Raw genomic sequence first — 25,218 nt, forward strand, 5'->3', positions numbered from 1 at the left:
TTCTGAGGGGCATTAAAAGTGTCTTGTTAAGCTACTGGGACCTCCACCACTTTTCCGAGGTGCATTCAAAGCATCTTGTTAAGCTACTGGGACCTCCACGTCTCTTCTGATGGGCATTAAAAGCGTCTTGTTAAGCTACTGGGACCTCCATCACTTTTCCGAGGGGCATTAAAAGCGTCTTTTTAAGCTACTGTGACCTCCACGTCTCTTCTGAGGGGCATTAAAACCGTCTTGTTAAGCTACTGCCACCTCCACCACTTTTCCGAGGGACATTAAAAGCATCTTGTTAAGCTACTGGGACCTCCACCACTTTTCCGAGGGGCATTAAAACCGTCTTGTTAGGCTACTGGTACCTCCACGCCTTTTTTTAGGGGCATTAAAAGCGTCTTGTTAAGCTACTGGGACCTCCACGTCTCTTCTGAGGGGCATTAAAAGCATCTTGTTAAGCTTCTGTGACCTCCACCACTTTTCCGAGGTGCATTCAAAGCGTCTTGTTAAGCTACTGGGACCTCCACGTTGTAACGGGGCCGGGTGGTGGAATCTCTGTGCCCTGGAACAAGGTGGGACCCCGAGGGACAGGTGTTATACTGAAGACGACCTTGTATTAGAGCAGGTGGCTCCCACGGGTCAGATAGCTGGGACTGACCGGAGTAGCGGGTGGACACAACAGGTAGATGGCAGTCTCTGGGTGAGCAGGCGGTTGGTCACGGGAAGTGACGGAAGAGCAGGTAAGAGTCTCTTGGCCGGCAGGCGGGTGGTCACGGCAAGTGACGTCGAAGCCTCCAGGTAGGCTAGCCGGCGGGTAGCAGGTGAGCGCTCCCAGGTGAGCGGGTAAGAGTCTCTTGGCTGGCAGGCAGGTGGTCACGGCAAGTGATGGCGGAGCCTCCAGGTAGGCTAGCAGGCGGGTAGCAGGTGAGCGCTCCTAGGTGAGCGTGTAAGAGGCTCTTGGCTGGCAGGCAGGTGGTCACGGCAAGTGACGGCAGAGCCTCCAGGTAGGCTAGCAGGCGGGTAGCAGGTGAGCGCTCCCAGGTGAGCGGGTAAGAGTCTCTTGGCTGGCAGGCAGGTGGTCACGGCAAGTGACGGCGGAGCCTCCAGGTAGGCTAGCAGGCGGGTAGCAGGTGAGCGCTCCCAGGTGAGCGGGTTAGCAGGTACTGCAGGTAGCAGGCAGGTAACTGGCAGGTGCTTCCTGTTCCGCAGGTGGACTTGCCCATAGACAGACTGGCGGATGCAGGAGACAGACTGTCGGGCTGAAGGGAAGACAAGCAGGCAGACAGGACTGGAAGTCAAGCTGGCAACGGGACCTGAGGGCTGAAGCAGAGGTGAGTATGCTTTGCAACAACTTTGCTCGGGCACCTCCATTTTGGAGGAGGTGCCTTATATATGGAAGTCCTCCGGCTATTGGCCGGGGACTCCTTAGGATGGCACGCGCGGTTCCTTTAAGAGAGGGGGAGCGCGCGCGCGCACGCGCCCTCAGCACAGTGCCCGGGAAGGAGCGTGCGCCGGCAGCAGCGAGGGAAGGAGCGCAGGAGGACGCCGCGCGCTGGGCAGGAAGGTGAGAGGGATGGCGTCTCTGCTTAGCAGGAGCAGAGACGCCGATGCAACAGTACCCCCCCTTTAGGCCCCCCTTTTTTAGGCCAGAGAGAAATTTCTCAAGGAGAAGCGGAGCATTGATGTTCTCCCTGGGTTCCCAAGTTCTTTCTTCAGGACCAAACCCCTTCCAATCCACCAGAAAAAAGGTTCTCCCTCTTACCCTCTTGGTGGCCAGGATACTCTCCACTTCAAAGACGTCCTCAGCAGAAACCGGAGTAGGAGGAGCACCTGGATTGTCGGAAAAAGTGTTAAGAACAAAGGGTTTGAGGAGGGATATGTGGAAGGAGTTGGGAATGCGTAGGGTGGCCGGGAGTTTTAATTTGTAGGCCACTAGGTTAATTTGCCTGAGGACTTCGAAGGGTCCGATGAACCGAGGGCCCAACTTGTAGGAGGGTACTTTGAGCCGCACATGTTTGGAAGAGAGCCAAACCTTGTCTCCCGGACGGAATAAAGGTGGATCCAGACGTCTCTTATCAGCATATCTCTTCATCCGCTCGGAGGACAGAAGAAGAGCGGACCTAGTACTCTCCCAAATAGTAGAAAATTCGCTGACAAGAGACACTGCGGCAGGGTTGTCCACAGAAGTGGAGACAGGAACTGGAATCCGGGGATGTTGGCCACCGACTATAAAGAACGGGGATTTGGAAGAGGATTCGCTCTCATGGTTATTATAAGAGAACTCGGCCCATGGTAGGAGATCCACCCAATCCGAATAGTGGGCATTAACGAAGTGCCGGAGGTAGTTGGTCAGGATCTGATTGATCCGCTCCACTTTACCATTGGACTGTGGGTGGTAAGCGGAGGAGAAATCCAGGGTGACGTCTAGCAGCTTACATGTGGCTCTCCAGAAGCGTGAGGTGAACTGAACCCCACGATCCGACGCGATGTGGAGGGGTAGGCCATGGAGACGGAAGATGTGGCGGATAAAGTCTTTAGCCAGCTCGGGTGCAGATGGGAGACCAGGCAGGGGAATGAAGTGGGCCATTTTAGAAAAGCGGTCAGCGACCACCCAAATGACTGTACAACCGGCAGAAACAGGAAGATTGGTGATAAAGTCCATAGCAATGTGCTGCCAAGGAGCAGCAGGTATGGGCAGGGGCAGGAGACGGCCAGCTGGTAGATGTCTGGGAACTTTGTTACGGGCACAGGATGAACAGGCCGTGACGAAGTCTACAACGTCCTTACGCAGGGTAGGCCACCAGTAATGCCGGATAATGAGCTGGAAGGTCTTCTTTTGGCCAGCATGGCCAGCTAGTTTAGAAGAATGTCCCCAGCGAAGAACCCTCTCCCGATCTGGTACTGCTACAAACGTCTTACCGGGTGGAAGACGAGTCAAATCCAAGGGGGCCACATTCATCACCTTGGAGGAGTCAATGATGTGTGTAGGCTCCTCCTCCTGATCGGAGGACAGGAAGGACCGGGACAAAGCCTCAGCTTTGATGTTCTTGTCCTCCGGGCGGAAATGAAGAATGTAGTCGAAGCGGGCAAAAAACAACGACCACCGGGCCTGGCGAGGATTGAGCTTCTGGGCAATTTGGAGATATGCCAGGTTTTTGTGATCCGTGTAGATGATTACCGGGTAAAGAGCCCCTTCAAGCAGATAGCGCCACTCCCCCAATGCCAATTTGATGGCTAGCAATTCACGGTCTCCTATGGAGTAGTTGCGCTCAGACGAGGACAAGAGTTTGGAGAAGAAGCCGCAGGTTATCATTCTCCCGGTAGAAGATTTTTGGGTGAGTACCGCTCCGGCTCCGGAGGAGGAGGCATCAACCTTCAGGTAGTATTGCTTATTACAGTCCAGACGGTGCAGGACGGGGGCAGAGGCGAAGGCTCTCTTTAAGGAAAGGAAGGCCTCCTCGGCTTCAGGCGATCATACCTTGGGATTTGCCCCCTTACGGGTAAGCGCAGATATGGGGGCAGTCCGGGACGAGAAGTGTGGGATGAAAAGACGATAGTAATTGGCGAAGCCCAGGAATCGCTGTATCACCTTCAAACCTTCAGGACGGGGCCATTTAAGAACAGAAGAGAGCTTCTCGGGATCCATTTGCAGACCTGTCTGGGAGATAACGTAGCCCAAAAATGGAAGGGAGGTCTGGTCGAAGAGGCACTTCTCGTATTTGGCATAGAGGTGGTTCTGCCGAAGCCTAAGCAGGACCTGACGAACATCCCTCCAGTGTGTGGGGAGATCCGGAGAGAAGACCAAGATATCGTCCAGGTATACCACTATGCAGGAGTACAGGAGGTCACGGAAGATGTCGTTGACCAGCTCTTGAAAGACAGCGGGGGCGTTACAGAGACCAAAGGGCATCACAAGGTACTCATAGTGACCGTCCCGGGTATTGAATGCTGTCTTCCACTCGTCTCCTTGACGGATACTGACCAGGTTATATGCTCCTCGTAAATCCAGCTTGGAGAAGATCCTAGCGCCCTTGAGACGGTCAAACAATTAGGAGATGAGCGGCAGGGGGTATTTGTTTTTTACAGTGATTAGATTGAGTCCTCTGCAGTCTATACAGGGACGTAGTGAGCCGTCTTTCTTTTTGACAAAGAAGAATCCGGCTCCAGCCGGGGAGGTAGATTTTCGGATAAATCCCCTAGCCAGATTTTCTTCAATGTATTCAGACATGGCCCGGGTTTCGGCTGCAGACAATGGGTAGATACGCCCACGGGGAGGAGTGGTGCCAGGTACCAGGTCGATCGGGCAGTCATATGGCCTATGGGGTGGCAACGTCTCTGCTTCCTTTTTACCGAAGACGTCAGCATAGGGCCAGTATGGAGCCGGGAGACCGGGTAGATTAGCCGGAGTAGGAGGACGGCGAGCTGGACGGACCGGAACCAGGCAGGTTTTATGGCTGTCTGGACCCCACCGGAGTACTTCACCGGATCGCCAGTTTAATACGGGTTCATGTGTCTGGAGCCAAGGTAGACCTAGCAACAGGGAGTGAGAGAGTCCGGATAGCTAATGGAAGGAGATCTTCTCAGAGTGCAGCATCCCACCTGCAGAGTTAAGGGTTCAGTGACTAGCAGGATGGGCGCTGGAAGGAGTTTACCATCCACGGAGGCAACTGACAAAGGTTCAGTGAGAGGCTTGGTGGGAATATGGTATCTCTCTACTAAGGACTGGGAGATGAGGTTCCCAGCAGCTCCAGAGTCCTGGTGAGCGGTTTCAAAGTGCCGATCCTCTCCCCAGGAGACAGACAAAGTCAGGGAGGGAGAGGACTTACTTTTGGCTAGGACGACCTCTTCGAGTGATCCTAGACACCGGCGTTTCCCGGCCTCTCCGGGCAGGAACGGATCATGTGCTCCTTACTGCCACAATGGAAACAGCTCCCCTCGGCCCGGCGTGACTCCTGGCGGGATTTGACCAACTTGGTCTGGTCGACCTGCATGGGCTCGGGTGAGTGCGCCCGGGGAGTGACTGAAGAAGAGACAGGTCTCTGGAAGTTAGGAGCAAGGCGGGGAAACCTTCTCTCACGGGTGGTACGTTCCTGGAACTGGATTTCAATCCGGGTAGCAAGTGACACCAGGTCATCTAGGGTGGTAGGGATGTCCCGACCGGCAAGTTCATCTTTAATCCGACCGGAAAGACCCTCCCAGAAGACGGACATCAGGGCCTCGTTATTATCCCAGGCAAGCTCAGAAGCGAGGGTACGGAACCATATGGCATATTGGCCTACGGTGAGACTCCCTTGGCGGAGACGTAGCAGAGAGGAGGCTGACGAGGTCTTTCGTCCAGGTTCATCGAAGACTTTCCAGAAAGCAGTGAGGAAAGCTGACAAGTTGGATACCAGGGGATCCCCTCTCTCCAACAGGGGATTTAGCCAAGCCAGTGCTTCCCCAGTGAGATGGGACATGATGAAAGCCACTTTGGCCCGGTCGGTGGTAAAGTGATGTGCCAAGAGTTCAAAATGCAGGGTGCACTGGTTAATGAAGCCTCGAGCCAAGGCGGGATCTCCAGCAAAACGAGGCGGTGCAGAGAGCCAGGGACCCGGACCGGGTACCATGGCATTGATGGGTAGCGGTGCTGCCGGGACGTGAGTCGTACGACTGGAGGCAGGCCCAGGTGGAGCAGTCAGTATGTCCAGGCGGGAGTTGACATTACGTAGGTGGTTCAGGATGGATTCCTGTTGGGATCTCTGATTGGAGACTTCGTGGAACAGGTCAGAGAGCGAGGGAGCTTGGGCGCCACTGGATTCCATGGCCTGAGCAAACTGTAACGGGGCCGGGTGGTGGAACCTCTGTGCCCTGGAACAAGGAGGGACCCCGAGGGGCAGGTGTTATACTGAAGACGACCTTGTATTAGAGTAGGTGGCTCCCATGGGTCAGATAGCTGGGACTGACCGGAGTAGCGGGTGGACACAACAGGTAGATGGCAGTCTCTGGGTGAGCAGGCGGGTGGTCACAGGAAGTGACGGAAGAGCAGGTAAGAGTCTCTTGGCCGGCAGACAGGTGGTCACGGCAAGTGACGTCGGAGCCTCCAGGTAGGCTAGCAGGCGGGTAGCAGGTGAGCGCTCCCAGGTGAGCAGGTAAGAGTCTCTTGGCTGGCAGGCAGGTGGTCACGGCAAGTGAAGGCGGAGCCTCCAGGTAGGCTAGCAGGCGGGTAGCAGGTGAGCGCTCCCAGGTGAGCAGGTTAGCAGGTACGTCAGGAAGCAGGCAGGTAACTGGCAGGTGCTTCCTGTTCCGCAGGTAGACTTGCCCATAGACAGGCTGGCGGATGCAGGAGACAGACTGTCGGGCTGAAGGGAAGACAAGCAGGCAGACAGGACTGGAAGTCAAGCTGGCAACGGGACCTGAGGGCTGAAGCAGAGGTGAGTATGCTTTGCAACAACTTTGCTCGGGCACCTCCATTTTGGAGGAGGTGCCTTATATATGGGAAGTCCTCCGGCTATTGGCCGGGGACTCCTTAGGACGGCGCGCGCGGTCCCTTTAAGAGAGGGGGAGCGCGCCCTAAGCACAGTGCCCGGGAAGGAGCGCGCGCCGGCAGCAGCGAGGGAAGGAGCGCAGGAGGATGCCGCGCGCTGGGCAGGAAGGTGAGAGGGACGGCGTCTCTGCTTAGCAGGAGGCAGAGACGCCGATGCAACACACGTCTCTTCTGAGGGGCATTAAAAGCATCTTGTTAAGCTACTGGGACCTCCACAACTTTTCCGAGGGGCATTAAAACCATCTTGTTAAGCTACTGGGACCTCCACGTCTCTTCTGAAGGGAATTAAAAGTGTCTTGTTAAACCACTCTGAACTCCACAGCTCTTCCAAGGGGCATTGAAATGTTGTTTTTAATTAACTCTAACCTCCATGACTCTTCGAACGGGCATTGCATTTCCTCCTAATTTTTGGCAGCATTTGCTTGGAAGGCATAAGCAAAGACTATGGGAGACCCACTCCCCAATAATGGGAATAATGTTTGTAATATGCTGTACTGCATGGCTCTTGTAAGGGGCATTGCAAGTTCCTCCATCCTAATTTTTGGCAGCTTTTGCTTGGAAGGCATAAGCAAATACTATGGGAGACTCACTCCCCAATAATGGGAATACTGTTTTTAAGATGCTGTACTGTATGGCTCTTGTAAGGGGCATTAAAAGTGTCTTGTTAAGCTACTGCGACCTCCACCACTTTTCCGAGAGGCATTAAAAGCGTGTTGCTAAGCTGCTGCGACCTCCACCACTTTTCCGAGGGGCATTAAAAGCATCTTGTTAAGCTACTGTGACCCCCACCACTTCTCCGAGGGGCATTAAAAGCGTCTTGTTAAGCTACTGGGACCTCCACGTCTCTACTGAGGGGCATTAAAAGAGTCTTGTTTAGCTACTGGGACCTCCACCACTTTTGCGAGGGGCATTAAAAGCGTCTTGTTAAGCTACTGTGACCTCCACGTCTCTTCTGAGGGGCATTAAACGCGTCTTGTTAAGCTACTGCGACCTCCACCAATTTTCCGAGGGGCATTAAAAGAATCTTGTTAAGCTACTGTGACATCCAACACTTTTCCGAGGGGCATTAAAAGTATCTTGTTAAGCTACTGGGACCTCCACGTCTCTTCTGAGGGGCATTAAAAGCGTGTTGTTAAGCTACTGCGACCTCCACCACTTTTCCGAGGGGCATTAAAAGCGTCTTGTTAAGCTACTGGGACCTCCACCACTTTTCCGAGGGGCATTAAAAGCATCTTGTTAAGCTACTGGGACCTCCACGTCTCTTCTGAGGGACATTAAAAGCGTCTTGTTAAGTTACTGGGACCTCCACGTCTCTTCTGAGGGGCATTAAAAGTGTCTTGTTAAGCTACTGTGACCTCCACCACTTTTCCGAGGGGCATTAAAAGCGTCTTGTTAAGCTACTGGGACCTCCACGTCTCTTCTGAGGGGCATTAAAAGCGTCTTGTTAAGCTACTGGGACCTCCACGTCTCTTCTGAGGGGCATTAAAAGCATCTTGTTAAGCTACTCTGACCTCCACCACTTTTCCGAGGGGCATTAAAAGCGTCTTGTTAAGCTACTGTGACCTCCACGGCTCTTCCAAGGGGCATTTAAACCGTCTTGTTAAGCTACTGGGACCTCCTCGTCTTTTCCAAGGGGCATTAAAACCATCTTGTTAAGCTTCTTTGACCTCCACGTCTCTTCAAAGGGGCATTAAAAGTGTCTTCTTAAGCCACTCTGAACTCCACAGCTCTTCCAAGGGGCATTGAAATGTTGTTTTTAATTACCTCTAACCTCCATGACTCTTCGAACGGGCATTGCATTTCCTCCTAATTTTAGTCAGCTTTTGCTTTTCAATGAAAAGGCAAAAACTAAGGGAGACCCACTCCCCAATAATGGGTAGAAGGTTTTTAGTACGCTGTAATCCACGTCTGTTTCAAGGGGCATTGCAGTTCCTCATAATTTTTTGAAAGCCTTCCATTCACTGCTTAGGCCAACAGTGTACCTCATCCATCATTTATCACCTGAAGCTTTGTTTTAACGGGAGTCATAGAACTGGGATAGTAGCAGGAAAACATCCAGCAATCCTCGGAGGAGGTAGGGTATTCGCCAAAACGCTGACCACCTCAGGCCTAGATGCTACTACATACAAGCGCTTGCATTCCAAGAAAACAAAGCATATGCTAACTTCTATCATCATCATCATCATGGTCCTCACCTTGGCTGGGGACTGAGTATGGATTCCTGGCCGCCAACGCAGCCATGACGTGGTGGCCAGATTCCGCCTCCACATGCCTAAAAGGCCCAATTTCAAGTGCAAGCAAGCAGTATGGTATTGCAGCCTGGGGGTGGGTGGGTGGCAGGCAGCACACTTACGCTTACATTGCAAGAAAACAAAGCAGATGCTAACTTGTATCATCATCATCATGGTCCTCACATTGGCACTCTCAACTCCCCTGGTGGAGAAGCCAGGGCCCACCGGAGGAGTCTGGTTCTCTGGTGGGCTCGTCCAATGCTGCCCTAAAGCAGGCCGGGCTAAGAAAAGTGTGTGGGGGGATGTTCCAAGGAGAAATAGGGGTGGTTGAGGACCGAGTATGGACACCCGGTCGCCCTCTGGCGGCTGGAGACCGAGTGTGGACACCCGGGCCGCCGGGCGGCTGGGGACTGAATATGGATTCCAGGCCGCCAACGCAGCCATGACATGGTGGCCAGATTCCGCCTCCACATGCCTAAAATGCCCAATTTCAAGTGCAAGCAAGCAGTATGGTATTGCATCCTGGGGGTGGGTGGGTGGTTGGCTGCATATTTGTAACGCGCCCCCTGGGCCTGTGCTGCTTCTGCTGCGCAGGGGGATACCCGGAGCCGGATCTGCTGGGGATAGTAGTCCTCGTGGCGGTGACCCGGTCCGTGCCCAGGGTGTCAAACTAAGCGGCGGAGTTTAGTATAAGATGTTATAGTGTTCGACTACGCCACCCGTTGAATGCGGTTATGAAACCGCCGCTGCAGGGCAGACCGCTGAGGCCGGTGGTACGGTTGTGCAGCGTGGATAGTATAACCCCCAACGGGAGGGGTATGGCCTCAGGGCAGCGGACGTGGATGATGGGGATAGTAGAATTGCTCGCAGGCACCAGGAACCACTCAGAGACGGTGCGGTGTAGTTCAGGGTCTTTACTGGTGGCAAAGGTAGACCCTCCCGGGAGTACTGGCTAGCGATCGGGGCCTGGTCAGTCCGTGAGCAGATAGGATCTCCCCTGGCCACGCGGAGTTGTAGGCCTCCCCACTAATTTTACTCTTCCTGGCTACCTTGCTAGAAGCGGGTAAAAGTAGCCCACGTCCCTGAGTGTATCGTGTGGTGCTCACCCGTATGGCCGGTGACTCGGGGCCTTCTGGTAGCCTCCGCTCCACGACAGCGGTGCTGGTCCCTTGCGTGTGACCGTGCCTTCGGATTTCTTGGCCAGAGGACCTGAAATCCCCTGCCGGTCGGTTTCTGCTGCTGGGTATGGCTCAGTCCCCACAGCCTCGGACTCCGTGTCCGGTGAGATCTCTTCAGTCAGGACGAGCTCTACAGCTTCCAGTCTCTGACCCCTTTTATCACTGCTCCCACAGAGCTCCTGATCTTGCTCTCCCTGTATCAGCTCCACTCCAGACCAGACCCCTGGGGTTCCACATTCCCCCCTAGTAAAATTTAGTACTCCGGGACTAAACATATTTTTGAAAACATAACAGGGTATAAACAGGAGCAATACAATAAGGAAAAACACATTAGGGTGGTCACGGCGTGTCCGCAACCGGGTGCAATTTTTGAAGCAAAAAGGGTGTCCATTTCACCAAAGAACAGGGAGCCGTAACCAGGTAGGGGTCTGTTCTGCCCCGAGTCTTTAACAGTCTTTAGTCCGTTCCTGGGTTACGCTCCAAACATATATACAACAGAGTTCCGGTTAATCCACAAAAGACACCTATAAAATAACTAGAAAAAACATAATTATTTACAAGCAACAGTAAACAGGTAAATACCAATAAAACAGTCTGAACACTTTAGATCCTCCAACGTACGGGCAACTGGCCTCTAGTGGCCCTAGTAGACCTACGGAGCTTACTGACCGGTCCTGAGCTACAGGGTGTAGGAGCTGTCAAAGGTAAGCTGGGCAGCTGTCTACGGACTCTTTGGCTCACTAGGGGCACGGCAGGCTCACTATAAGCAGAGGGTCGATTCTCCTGGTCTGCTTGTGTGGGGTCTTCTGCCTCCTGGACCGGCTGCTCTTCCAGCTCTACCTGTTTTTCCGTAGGCACTTGGGATGCTGGCTGGAGGAAGGTGAGGACGGGTACCACAACAGCGCCATTTACTTGTGTCCAAGACCGAGGGAAGTCTCCGAGTACAGTACTGACCATCTCTTCCCTTTCCTCTGCGGGTCGAGGGTTTTCTTGATCTTCTTCAGGGTTTCGTAGTTGCTCGGGACACTTCTTCAGGTGATCTCGGGAGACAATGGCTGTGGTTTCTCCTCCATCCTTACTGATTGTGCAGATTTTTGGGTTTTCATGGCTTGATGGCAGTACGGTGTACGGGTCCTTCTCCCACTGGTCGTCCAACTTGTGGAGCCGTCTTTTCCTCTTCAAGACCTGCTCTCCAGGTACCAGGGGAACAGCGGGAGCATGCTGGTTGTAAGTCTTCTCCTGTCTTTCTCTTGCTTGACAGAGACTTCGCTCAACGCTCTCCTGTACTTTCCGGTACTGCTGCTGCCTCTCTGTGTCCCAGTCTGCTTCTGGTGAAGTGTCCTCGGGTGTCAGGACTCCCATATCCAGATCAACAGGCAGCTTACCAGGTCTTGCTCTCATTAGGTAAGCCGGGGTACAGTTGGTAGAACCTACAGGGATGTGGTTGTATAGGTCCACCAGATCAGGCAGTTTCTCAGGCCACAGATTGCGTTCTTCCAGGGGCAATGTTTTCAGAAGGTCTATCACCACCTGGTTCATCTTCTCGCAGAGTCCATTGGTTTGCGGATGATAGGGTGTTGTTCTTATCTTCCGGCAGCCATACAGAGTGCAGAACTCCTGGAAGACTTCCGCTTCAAAGGCAGGTCCTTGGTCCGTCAGCACCTGCTCTGGGTATCCGTGTGGACGGCAAAAGTGCTGCTGGAAGGCTCTAGCTGCTGTTTGAGCCGTTAAGTCCTTGACGGGGACTACAACCAAGAACCGGGAGTAGTGATCCACGATGGTTAACGCATAGACGTAGCCACTTCTGCTGGGGGTCAGTTTTACATGGTCCAAGGCTACCAGTTCCAACGGCTGCCTGGTGACGATGGACTGCAGGGGAGTCTTCTGGCTGGCACGGTCCTTCCTTCTTAGGTTGCATGGGCCACAGTCTCTGCACCACCTCTCGATGGTTCCTCTCATGCCTACCCAGTGGAACCGCCCGCGCAGCAGGAACTCCAGCTTCTTCCATCCGAAGTGCCCAGCTCCGTCGTGGTATGCCTCCAGTACCATTGCCGCGTCTCTTCTTGGCACCACTACTTGACAGACCAGTTCATGCGTCCGGGAGTTAACCATTCTGCGGCACAACTTCCCCTTGTAAAGGAACAGTCGACTCTTCTCAGCCCACAGTTGCTTGGTCTCCTCCGGAGCGTCTGGGTCAAGGCGGGCATCTGGCTGAGTCAGCATCTCCTTCACCAGTCGGACGGCGGGGTCACTGTCTTGCGTTTCTGCCCAGTTGTAATGAGGTAAGGGGTTGAACGTAGCGGATTGCTTACCCCTTACACGGTGGGAATACTGGGTAGTCCCATGACGGTGAAACGCGGGGAGTTCAACTTCTTCCAGTTCCCCTGGATCTTCCCCTACGTCCGGTAGGTTTGGCATTCTGGACAAGGCATCCACGTTGGTATTGGAGCGTCCTGCCCGGTATTTGATCGTGAACTCATAGTTGGACAGGCGGGCCATCCATCTCTGCTCCAGGGCACCGAGTCTTGCAGTGTCCAGGTGTGTCAACGGGTTGTTATCCGTGTACACGGTGAACCGGGAAGAGGCGAGGTAGTGCTTAAAGCGTTCGGTGACTGCCCACACCACTGCCAGGAACTCTAGCTTGAATGAGCTGTAATTCTCAGGGTTTGTTTCGGTGGGTCGCAGTTTTCGGCTGGCGTAAGCAATTACCCGTTCTCTCCCCTGCTGGATCTGGGACAGTACGGCTCCCAGCCCGATGTTACTTGCGTCGGTGTAGAGGATAAAGGGCTGGCTGTAATCAGGGTACGCCAGGATTTCATCCCCCGTGAGGGCCATCTTCAGCTGGCGGAAGGACTCTTCTTCCAGCTTCTCCCATCTGAAGGGCGGCTTCTGGTTCTTGGCCTTCCTGGACTGGCCTATCAGGAGGTCCTGCATAGGAGCTGCCTTTTTGGTGAAACCGGGAATGAATCTTCGGTAGTAGCCTACCAACCCGAGGAACTGCCGCACTTCCTTTACGCTGGAGGGTCTTGGCCATTCCTTAATCGCGGTGATCTTATCAGGGTCGGGGGCCACTCCGTCAGCACTCACCACGTGTCCCAGGTACTGCACTTTTGGTTTTAGCAGGTGACACTTCGACGGTTTCACCTTCAGACCGTAGTTTGCCAGGGCTTCAAACACCTCCGCCAGGTGTTTCAGGTGGTCCTCGTAGGTTTTGGAATAAATTATAACATCGTCCAGGTACAGCAGGACCGTCTCAAAGTTCCGGTGTCTCAGACAGCATTCCATCAATCGTTGGAAGGTTCCTGGTGCGTTGCAGAGTCCGAACGGCATGCAGGTAAACTCGCTAAGTCCCATCGGGGTGGTGAATGCGGTCTTCTCCCGGTCCGCCTCTGCTACAGGAACCTGCCAGTACCCGCTAGTGAGATCCAAAGTGGAGAAGAAGTTAGCAGATTTTAAAGCAGCCAAAGACTCCTCTATCCTTGGTAAGGGGTACGCATCTTTGTGTGTGATACGGTTGATTTTCCGGTAATCTACACACATTCTCATAGTGTTGTTTTTCTTTTTAACCAAGACTAGTGGAGCTGCCCAGGGGCTACAGCTATCCCTGATTACCCCAGCCTCCTTCATGTCTCTAAGCACCCCCTTGGCGTGTTGGTAGTGTGCAGGGGGTACGGGTCAGTATCTCTCCTTTATGGGAGGATGGTCTCCCGTGGGGATGTGGTGTTCTACCCCCTTTACTCGCCCGAAGTCTAGCGGGTGTTTACTAAACACTCTCTCGTACTCTCGAACCACCCGATAGACTCCCTGTTTCTGGTGTGAGGGAGTGGAGTCAGTACCCAAATGCAGTTGCTGACACCAGTCCTCCATTTGTTGCTTAGAGCCGTTACCTTCCTCTGGATGAGATGGAGGCAAGGGTTCCACGGACTGTACAGAATTTTGATTGATGGTATACAATTTGGCTAGCGTAGCATACCGGGGCAGGTACACTTCCCTCTTCCCGATATTTATTATGCGAACGGGCACCCTCCCATGGCGTACATCAACCACCCCCTGCGCTGTCAAAATGGTGGGCCTACTGTCTGAGTAGACGGGTTCTACCATTGCTTGGTAGTCTCTACCTCTGAGACCAATAGCTGCACGGCACCAAATCATCATCTCACTTTTTGGGGGCATGGCAATAGGGAACGGGTCACACATTCTCACGCTACCTATCTCACCACCGGAGAGTTCCACTTGTTGCCGTTGCATCAGTGCCCGGATCTCTTTTTGGAGCACTCGCTGCTGACCGGAGCTGGCGTTCTTGGCAACCTGCTGTAAAATGAGAATCACCTCCGCAAGACAATTTTCAATCACATTAGTTCCTAGAGTTATCTTTGGGTGACTCTCGCGCTTGTCAATGTCTACAATGATCAGTCCCTGTGCTGCCAGTTCGACTTTACCGATTTTAATGGTCATCTCTTTAAATCCGATCTGTGGCACGGGCTGAACATTGCTGGCGATGATACTCAAGTCGTCGTCTGGGTAGCGGGTTATATCCGAGTCATTCCAGTACTGCTTGAAGAGCACGTACGGGATGGTGGTGACCTGTGACCCGGTGTCAAGTAGGGCACTCATAGGAATGCCATCCAGTACCACAGGCAAGACTGGACGTCCTCCCACGTATTTGTCACGCCAGTTCGATGGGCCTGGTGATCTTATTCCTAGGGGTTGGCCCTCTACCCCAGGTTGTGCCAGTTTAAAGGACAGTACCTTGCCATATGTCCGGGTTGATTGCAGCGGCGGCAGATGGGTTGTCCGTCCTCGTTGTATCGGTCGCTGGGTCTTCCTCTGGCCGGTGGGGTCCTCCTTGGTCGGCGCCACGGGATATCCTCCAGTCCGGATGCCAGCTGGATCTTCCCTGGAGTAGAAACCTGTAAGGACTGCACAGTTCGGGTTAGCGCGGCAACGCTTTTAGTTAGCTCTTGGACCTGATGGTGCAGGTCTGTAGCCGGGTCATTGTTTAAAGCCTGCGCATCAGCTCCCACAGGCCCTGCCGACAAGGGCGCCGTCTCCTGGTGGTAAGTGGTAGCAGGGCGTTTGTGGGTCACAGCGCCACCTGGTGCCGGTTCTCGGAGCACCCGGATGACTCTGTCCTTGAACTGTGCAAAGTCCAGATGAGGGTCCTGTAAGGCCATGGCTCGCAACTGGGTTCGGTGGGCATTACAATGTAGACCCTCTATAAATTGTTCAGTCAACAGTTTGTCTTCGTTTCCCACGCCGTCAGGGTCGGCCTGCTTAATGGCTCTTAGGGCCTCTTGTAGGTTTAGCGCATAGTCCCTTATATTCTCATGTGCTCGCTGCTTGCACCCGTAGAATCTAAGCTTGATCTCGGCTGAGGTACGGGTATCAAAGGTGTCCTTCAGCCGGGCTAGTATCTCTGCGACAGTCCTCCTCCTCCCAAGTGGCCAGGACTTTACCTCCCTTTGGGCTGCCCCTGTTAATTGAGCCACCAGGATGCTCATTTTTTGCTCTTCTGTGAGGGGGTACACCTGGAAGAGGCTATCCAGCCTTTCTCTGAAGTCATTTAGGGTATGTGACTCCCCTGAGTACTGGGGTAGCCAGGCTGCCCCCGGGATGTAGGGCATGGTGAAAGGCATGACCGCAGCAGCGGTGGTGCTGGCAGTGGCTGTGGCAGTGAAGCTCTCCTCCGTATCCGACATCCTCCTCCCCCCTAGTGGACCGTGGCCTACCTTGCGATGATCCTCTTCTGTAGGCCGCGGCTCCTCAGTGGATCGTCACGGTTGAGGATCTTCCGTCGCGCTCCTGTGACGTCGGCGTCTGCTGGGTTCCTTCCAGGACCTTACGCAACATCCGGACGTGAGGCGGGGCTTCAGTTCTCGCGCGCTTTCGGAGTCCACGCCCCTCTTCTTCCCGCGCGGCGTCCTCGAGATGGCGTCCAACGGCGGGAAAACTCCACGGATGGCGGGAAGAAGGCAAAAGATGGCGTCGGATGGCGGGAAAACTCCACGGATGGCGGGAAGAAGGCAAAAGATGGCGTCGGATGGCGGGAAAACTCCACGGATGGCGGGAAGAAGGCAAAAGATGGCGTCGGATGGCGGGAATCTTCACCACAGGTAAGTTTAACAGTCTTTTTCAGGCACGCAGTACCCAGTGGTTGCGGGCACGAAATCCTGCCGACTACGCCAAAAGTTAACGCGCCCCCTGGGCCTGTGCTGCTTCTGCTGCGCAGGGGGATACCCGGAGCCGGATCTGCTGGGGATAGTAGTCCTCGTGGCGGTGACCCGGTCCGTGCCCAGGGTGTAAAACTAAGCGGCGGAGTTTAGTATAAGATGTTATAGTGTTCGACTACGCCACCCGTTGAATGCGGTTATGAAACCGCCGCTGCAGGGCAGACCGCTGAGGCCGGTGGTACGGTTGTGCAGCATGGATAGTATAACCCCCAACGGGAGGGGTATGGCCTCAAGGCAGCGGACGTGGATGATGGGGATAGTAGAATTGCTCGCAGGCACCAGGAACCACTCAGAGACGGTGCGGTGTAGTTCAGGGTCTTTACTGGTGGCAAAGGTAGACCCTCCCGGGAGTACTGGCTAGCGATCGGGGCCTGGTCAGTCCGTGAGCAGATAGGATCTCCCCTGGCCAGGCGGAGTTGTAGGCCTCCCCACTAATTGTACTCTTCCTGGCTACCTTGCTAGAAGCGGGTAAAAGTAGCCCACGTCCCTGAGTGTACCGTGTGGTGCTCACCCGTATGGCCGGTGACTCGGGGCCTTCTGGTAGCCTCCGCTCCACGACAGCGGTGCTGGTCCCTTGCGTGTGACCGTGCCTTCGGGTTTCTTGGCCAGAGGACCTGAAATCCCCTGCCGGTCGGTTTCTGCTGCTGGGTATGGCTCAGTCCCCACAGCCTCGGACTCCGTGTCCGGTGAGATCTCTTCAGTCAGGACGAGCTCTACAGCTTCCAGTCTCTGACCCCTTTTATCACTGCTCCCACAGAGCTCCTGATCTTGCTCTCCCTGTATCAGCTCCACTCCAGACCAGACCCCTGGGGTTCCACATTTGTGCTTGCATTGCAAGGAATGGGGGAGGTACAATTGAACAGTGCCCTGGGACAAGAACTTGCACGGGGATAGTTGCAAGTCTGCATCTTCTGATACCGCAAGGATGACTTCTGATGGGCACACTTTTAGGCAGTGACCTGGGTGACAGTGATGCTTCTAGGGGTCTTCCCCATGCTGTGTCTTTTCAGCACTGTATGCATGTGTCACACAGCACATGGCCAGATAAAGTTGTAAAATGTTAAAATGACATTTCCCGGTGAATGCATTTGTTACGGTTGAAAGCAATACAAAAGTGCAAAAACGCATAAAAAATGCTACTTGTGAACATAGCCCAAGGTGTGGAGGAGTATTTTTTTGGGGGTTATTTATTTTACCTTATACACAAGTCTTTACCCTGGAAAGGAACTTCCTTAACATATTTCACAGGAAAGCAGTTTCAGTTTTGTTTTTGAACGTTTTATTGTGAGCCCTTAAAAGTGGCTTAATACCTCTGACCACGTTGTTGACAGCAGTGACCTGGGGTCAGAAATGCTTCCTGGGGCGATCCCCATGCTGTCCCCATGTCATTTGAGCACTGTAACTATTGTTTTGGGCACTTGTTAGGCTTTTTAAAGACTGCCGGGGGTGCTGCCGCAAAAATGCTCGGGTCTCCCATAGACTAACATTGGGCTCGTTGCCCGGCACCCCAGTATCACGGCGAGCTCGGCCCGAGCTTCGAGCACCCGAGCATTTTAGTGCTCGCTCAACAATAATTACCAGCAGTTACCTTTTGGAATAATCCAATAGGTAAAAGTCGATTAAAAAAAATAGTGAACATACTTGGGCTATGTTCCCTCCAAACCAGGCTGTACAAATTTACAAAACTATTAATAAAATAAATCTTTCTTCCTATCTTCCTTCCTTTTTCTCTTTCTCACTTTGTTTTTTCTGTACCTCGCTTTCTTTGTTTTGTTAATTTTATTGGTTTGTAAAGTTGATGACATACACAGTCTCTTAAAAGTAATATTAAGACATCATAATTGTGTCATAAGATGATGGGCAGAGGAATTCATTTGTTTTGACCTCTAGGCTTATTCTTTCTTTAACTTACATTGTTAAAATAAAACAAAGACTTTAAATATCTTTTTATTGTTGAACGCTTGGATGTTATATTTAGTTGGAAAAAATCTTGCTGGATTACAATGCTAAAATGACAGTGAATGACAAGCTCCTTAATCTCACCAGTGGGGTGCATATCTGATCATATGAAGGTATAAGCTATTGAAATTGTGAAACAATGGATATTTTTTTGGCAGTTGAAAACATAAATGATATTTTTTGCCACTATTTCTTGAATGATAAGCAGTATACTATGTGCAAAATTGTTGGTGATTTACGAGGGTCAGTCAATAAGTAATGCCTCCTATTATTTTTCTCCTTAAATAAGGTAGTTATGTTAAATATTCGAATTTGGCACAATTCCTCAAACTTTCTTCTCCAATCCACAGCAATTGCAACTTCCTGCACCAACAGGTGGCAGGACTGTATCCGTTTGCAAAATGGCTGACATCGATGTTCGTATTAGACAACGTTCTGTGATTGAATTCTTGCATGCAGAAGGTGAAACGCCCATTCGAATTCATGAGAGACTGAAAAATGTGTACGGTGATGCAACAGTGGATGTCAGTACTGTTAGACGATGGGTTCCTCGATGTAACACAGCTGAAGTGCCATCACCGTTGGCTGACAAAATGCGGAGTGGCAGGGCAGTAACCGCAGTGACTCCAAGCAACATTCAGCGAGTCGATGACATCATTCGTGGTGACTGCCGGGTGACTGCAGATGAATTGTGTGGCATTATCTGCCTCAGTAAAGGCAGTATGATGAAAATTATTGGACAACTGGGATACAGAAAAGTTTGTGCACTGTGGGTCCCAAGAATGCTTTTTACCATGCTGGAATGCATGCCCTTGTTAAAAGGTGGACCAAGACTGTGGAAATGGATGGAGATTATATTGAAAAGTGACAAATTAATCGTTAATGTTGTGGTTTTCAACCTATGTAATTGCATTTGAAATTCTTGCCAATTAAAAGGAGAAAAAAAATAGGAGGCATTACTTATTGACTGACCCTCATATATTGATTACCACAAAGATCAGATGGTACCTGAGAATTAATGGATTAGTAAACATTTGTATTATACCACACTGCAGCTCTTTTGCTTTCTCAGTGGTCATTCACTCCTCAGTATTGAAGTTGCAAATATGCGATTGATGGAAAATGGAAAAAAAAAATTTCAAAACAACTCGAATTGTTCAGTTTCGTGTATGAACACTTACGCGCCTTAACATTATATCAATGAGGTATTTAATGGTTGTCTAAGGAATGTTCTGCAATGTAGAATACACTTGGGCAGGGGTGTCAATCTCATTTGCACCAATGACCACATCAGCATTATGGTTGACTTCAAAAGGCCACTTGTAATTCTAAGGGCTCATGCAGACGTCCGTTCAACATGGTTCGAGCACAGGCTGCAATGCACAGGCCAGCCAGGGGATATAAGAGGGCTGTTTCTTGGTAGTAGGGCTATAAGATAGCTGTCCCTGGGTAATAGAGCTAAGAGCACTGTCCCTGGGTAGTAGGGCTAAAAGCGCTGTCCCTGAGTAGTAGGGCTCAAAGTGCAATTCTAGGTAGTAGGACTAAGAAAGCTGTTCCTGGATAATAGGGCTACGAGAGTTGTTCCTGGGTAGTAGGGCTAAGAGAGCTGTCCCTAGGTGGTAGGGCTAAGAGAGCTGTGCCATAATTCAGAGTCCAAGATGGATTGCTCCCTATGCTAAGGCTGTGTCTGCTCTGATTAAAAAATAGAGCAACACAAAAGTGCTGACTGACTGCGTTCTTTGTGTTCACTTTTTGTGCTGGCTGACTGTTTTCACTGTTTGTGCTGACTGACTGCTTTCACTGCATTCACTTTTTGTGCTGTTTGACTGCATTCACGGTTTGTGCTGGTTGACTGTGTTCACAGCGTTCACTATTTGCATTGGCTGACTGCGTTCACTTTTTGTGTTGACCGACTGTGATCTCGGCCTCCATTTTTTTAGCTGGCTGACGGCGCTCACTGCATTTACCATTTGTGCTGGCTGACCGTGTTGACTTTGTTCACTGTTTGGGCATGCTAACTACAATCACTGTGTTCACCGTTTGTGCAGGCCGACTGCAATCACTGCATCCACCATTTGTTCTGACTGACTGCGTTTATGGCGTTCACAGTTTGCGCTGGCTGACTGCAATAACTGCGTTCACCGTTTGTGCAGGCTGTCTGCAATAACTCCGTTCACCATTTGTGCTGGCTGACTGCGTTCATTGCATTCACCATTTCTGCTGGCTGACTTTGTTCACGACATTCACTTTTTGTTCTGGTTGACTGCAATAACTGCGTTAACTTTTTGTGCAAGCTGACTGTGAACACTACGTTCACTGTTTGTGCTGGCTGACTATGATCACTGTGTTCACCATTTATGCAGGCTGACTGAGATAACTGTGTTCACCATTCGTGCAGGTTGACTGTATTTACGGCATGCACTGTTCACTCACAAAGATGGCACCTGCTTCTTGTGCTGGCATTGCCACCTCTATTGGCTGCATCTGCTCAGAATCGAAGATCTTATCAGCTTCCTGTGCCAGCTATGCCCCCTTTGTGTCAAGGTAGAACGCAGGTAGTACTTAGTAGAGGGGGCGGCGCCAGAACAGGGGGCGGCTCCCATCTTAGATTTTGAACTCCGATGCACACTTCAACACTGCACCGACCGCCTCTCCATTTTCCCTGTACGGATAGCTCGTTGGAGCAATGTTGAAGTGTGGCCTGACATCCCGGGCCTAATAGAATGACATATTGGGCCAGATTCGGCCCGCGGGCTTTGACAGCTATGCATTAGGGTATGCGAATAATCAAGATCCATTGATTGCAGCTCCATTTCCGATTGTCGACCACTGATGAGCCAGAGGTGTTCAATAGGAGGCAAGTCCAGAGATGCTGCAGGCCATGTAGCAACATGCGGTCTGGCATTGTCATGCTGAAATATTGCTCCTGGGACACTTTGGAAAAAATTGCCTTACCACTGGTTTCATTAACAAATGAATGGAACACCAAGCTGTTAATGTACCTGGAATGAGTCTGATTAAAGTATATTATGCCACACCCATCTGTCACATGTGACATCTCCTTGTGAACTCCTCTTCACAGCATTGCCCATGTGGCTTTGTCAGATTCGAAGAATAGCACATAGTGTAGTGATCCATTGTGTATTGCAAGTAAATTAGACATCGCATATAATGTTTAGTGTAACCACACAAACCATCAGAAGGCATTTGCACAACATTGAGGTACAAGCCAGACGTCCACTACAGGTGTTACATACTGTAGACCTCACGCCACCACAAACAAAGGTTGCTATAGTGCAGAGTATGAGACAGCAATGGAGGAATGCAGGTCTATCATTTTTAGAGATGAGCTCAAGCTTTTGTCTTGGATACAAAGATAACCAGAGATTGGTCAGGAGACCACGTGGGCAATACGTTATCTATACAAGACAGAAAGAAAAATGAACATATATCCTGCTGTAAGTAAAAAAGTAAAAGCAATAGTGCATATAAATAACATAGGGTACTTTGTAAACACCGTTTTTGATAAAAAAAGGGTAAAAGCCATCCCACCAGGGTCAAGGTGTACCCAAATTTGAGATGGTCCTAATCTCTAGTATTAAAACCTTATCATGCATCATAGTGACGTCAGTATGATTAAGTGTTGAACAAGACCGGGTCTCAAACATGGACACACAGCAAATGGGAAGCTATTTAAATGTAATGTCTAGCTCAAAGAAGAGGAGGCCACACCCTTACCTGCACTAGAGGCAGAAACCTGAAACCAAACCGAAAAGATTGAACTGGAGTAAAAGTTGATGAGCATGCAAAATAGGAACATGTTCACATGGGCCATTAAATAGACACAACCCAAGACAGAAACAAAAATGAACATATACCCTGCTGTAAATAAATAAATAAATAAGTAAAAGCAATAGCGCATATAAATAAATAGCATAATTAGTAAACACGGTTTTTGATGAATAAAAGTATAAAAGCCATCCCACCAGCATCAAGTCGTACCCAAATTCAGGGTGGTTCTAACCTTTAGTATAAAAAATCTTACAGTATGCCATAGAGACATCAGTGTGAATAAGGGCTGAGCAGGAATGGGTCTTGAACATGGGTACACCTTGATGCTGGTGTGAAGGCTTTTACCCCTTTTTTTATATCAAAAATGGCGTCTACTAAGTACCCTATTTATATGCATTATTGCTTTTACTTATTTACTTGCAGCAAGGTATACGTTCACTTTTGTTTTTGTCTTGGGTTTTGTCTGTTTAATGGCCAATGTGAACATGCTCCTATTTTACATGTGTGATGGGAGCTAGTTACCCCATCCGCAGATGTCCAATCTTCTTCGGCAGGCCCCTGACATGGAAAAGTTTTTATTACACTGGGATATATAAAATATGACTATCGCACAGTGTCTCCAAGATGTCTTAACTTTTATTCTCACAAGCAGGTTTTATAGAGAATCGCACAGGCTATTTTTAGCACCCATTGTTCTCACCAGATAATACCCACAGTAGGCTCCCAGACAGAAGTTATGCAACAACCCATTAATCAGCACATTGTCTGTTTGCCACTGCTAAGTGAGCACAGGAAGGTGGGGGCCAAGAGTGCTTCGGTCACATCACAGAATGTCCAACAATACGCGATCCACAATATTCACCCCACTTTATAACATTATATCCCACTAGCTGCATAGGCGCTACGACAACCCCCATGTGGCAAAATCTTGGAGTACGGGGTTGATCCGTCACAATGCTCCCCCTTCTCGGACAGGATCGGCCTACCCAGTCTGCTCCCCAACGGATTAGCTGGAGGAGGTCCACGATTTATGAGGTTGGTAGCAGCTTAGTCCATCGGCGTTACCATTTTGCTTGCCGGGTCTATAGTGGATGGTGAAGTCTAATGGTTGTAGCGCCAAACTCCACCGTAGTAGTCTGGCATTGTCTCCGGAGACCCGATTAAGCCATACCAGGGGGTTATGGTACGTTATGAGGGAAAACTGTCTTCCATACAAATATGGTTGGTGCTTCTTCGCAGCCCATACTACTGCCAGGCATTCCTTTTCGACGGCCGCATAGCTGACTTCTCGAGGCAGTAATTTCCGACTCAGATAAGCTGTTAGGTGTTCTTGGCCGTCCGGCCCGACTTGGCACAGTACTGCCCCCAACCCAAACATAGATGCGTCTGTGTGAACAAGGAAATGTTTAGTTGGATCGGGGGCGGCCAATATCGGGGTATTTGTGAGAGCGTCCTTTAGCTGGCGGAAGGCTTCCTCACACTCGGGGGTCCAGGTTACCTGGCGGGGGAGATTCTTACGTGTCAGATCAGTGAGGGGCTTGGCAAAGCTGCTGTAATTAGGGACAAATTTGCCTACGTGACACTTGTTGGGGTTCAGGGTGATTCCGGCTTTGTGGATTCTATCCAATACTGTCTCTAGGTGATTTAGATGCTCATCCCATGTCGCGCTATAGACGGCGATGTCATCCAGGTAGGCACAAGCATAGTCATGGAGACCATCCAGAAGCCGGTCAGCTAGCTTCTGGAAGGTCGCGGGGGCATCCTTCATCCCAAATGGCATAACCCGAAACTGGAATAAGCCAAACGGGGTGACAAATGCAGACTTGGGAATAGCATCAGGACTTAGGGGGATCTGCCAATAGCCTTTGCATAGATCGATGGTGGTCAAATACTTTACCCCAGCCAGCCGGTCTAACAACTCGTCCACACGCGGCATGGGATACGCATCCGTCACAGTTTTCTCAGTTAGCTTGCGATAGTCTATACAAAACCGGGTAGTCCCATCTTTCTTATGCACTAACACTACAGGGGACGCCCAGCGACTATCTGACTCCTCAATGACCGCTAAACGCAACATCTCCTGTATCTCTTGTCGCATCCCTTCTCGTACAGACTCCGCGACGCGGAAGGGGGGTTGTCTCAGGGGGGTCTGATCTTGTGTCTCAACCTTGTGTTGTGCAAGTCGGGTGAACCCCGGTCTCTCTGAGAACATCCTCTGCCGCGGCCTCAGCACTGTCTCGGCTTGCTCTCTCTCCTGGGCCCCTAGGTTTTCTCCTAAGTGTACCTGGTCCCAGGATATCGACTGAGTCCTCTCACCTAAGACATCAGGCAAGGGGAGTTCGGCTAAATCCTCTGCTTCGGGTGCGCAGATGGCAGCTACCTCTTCAGAGCGCTCCCGGTAGGGCTTCAGCATATTCACGTGGCACATGCGGATAACCCTGGGGTCGTCACAATCGGCGACATTGTAGGTGGTGTCGGCTATTTTTCCCACTACCCGGTAAGGCCCCTGCCATGCGGCCTGGAATTTGTTCTGCCTAACCGGTTCTAGTACCAGGACCTTCTGTCCTATCACACACAGTCTCCACAGTTGGCTGGTCACCTCTGCCATAAATTGGGTGCCCTGATCCCGTGAGAAAACCTGGAGCAGGGCAGCCGCCACCGTCTCTGCCAGTATGTTAGGTAAGGCAACCGCCTCTGGATACCGCGTGGCGTAATCTATCACTGTCAATATATACCTTTTCCCTGACGGAATGAGTTTGGCTAAGGGCCCTATCAGATCGACCGCTACTCGGCTAAATGGCTCCTCCACAATGGGAAGGGGGTGTAATTTGGCCTTGCAGTGATCTCCCCTCTTGCCAATGCGCTGGCAACTGTCACAGGTCGGGCAGTACTGACGAACATCATGGGATAACCCTGGCCAAAAGAAGTTTTGTGTCAGACGAGGCCTGGTGTGGCTGACTCCGAGGTGCCCCGCCAAGGGTATGTCATGAGAGATTCGCAGCAACTCCTGCCTATACTTTTTGGGAACTACCAGCTGTCATTTTACAGTGGGGCTCGTCCCTGAGTGAGTTTGCTCTGCAACCCTGTAGAGGAGTCCCTGATGCCATATAAACTGTTGACCTTCCAGTACCCCTCTCCCCTCCTGTGCCTTCCCGCGATACCCCTGCAATGAGGGATCCTCTAGTACCTCCCTCCTAAATTCTGCTGGGGTGTCCCATGAAATGTGTCTGGCTATGGGAATACGCGAAGGGCTGTAGTGTCTTACCTGGGCCTCCTCCGAGTGTGATTCCGCCTCCGCAGCTCGAGCTTGTCTCCGG

The sequence above is a fragment of the Phyllobates terribilis genome, unplaced genomic scaffold (assembly GCF_046119375.1).
Source record: "Phyllobates terribilis strain yellow unplaced genomic scaffold, ASM4611937v1 Scaffold_1__5_contigs__length_1240528914, whole genome shotgun sequence".
In the NCBI taxonomy this organism is placed as follows: Eukaryota; Metazoa; Chordata; class Amphibia; order Anura; family Dendrobatidae; genus Phyllobates; species Phyllobates terribilis.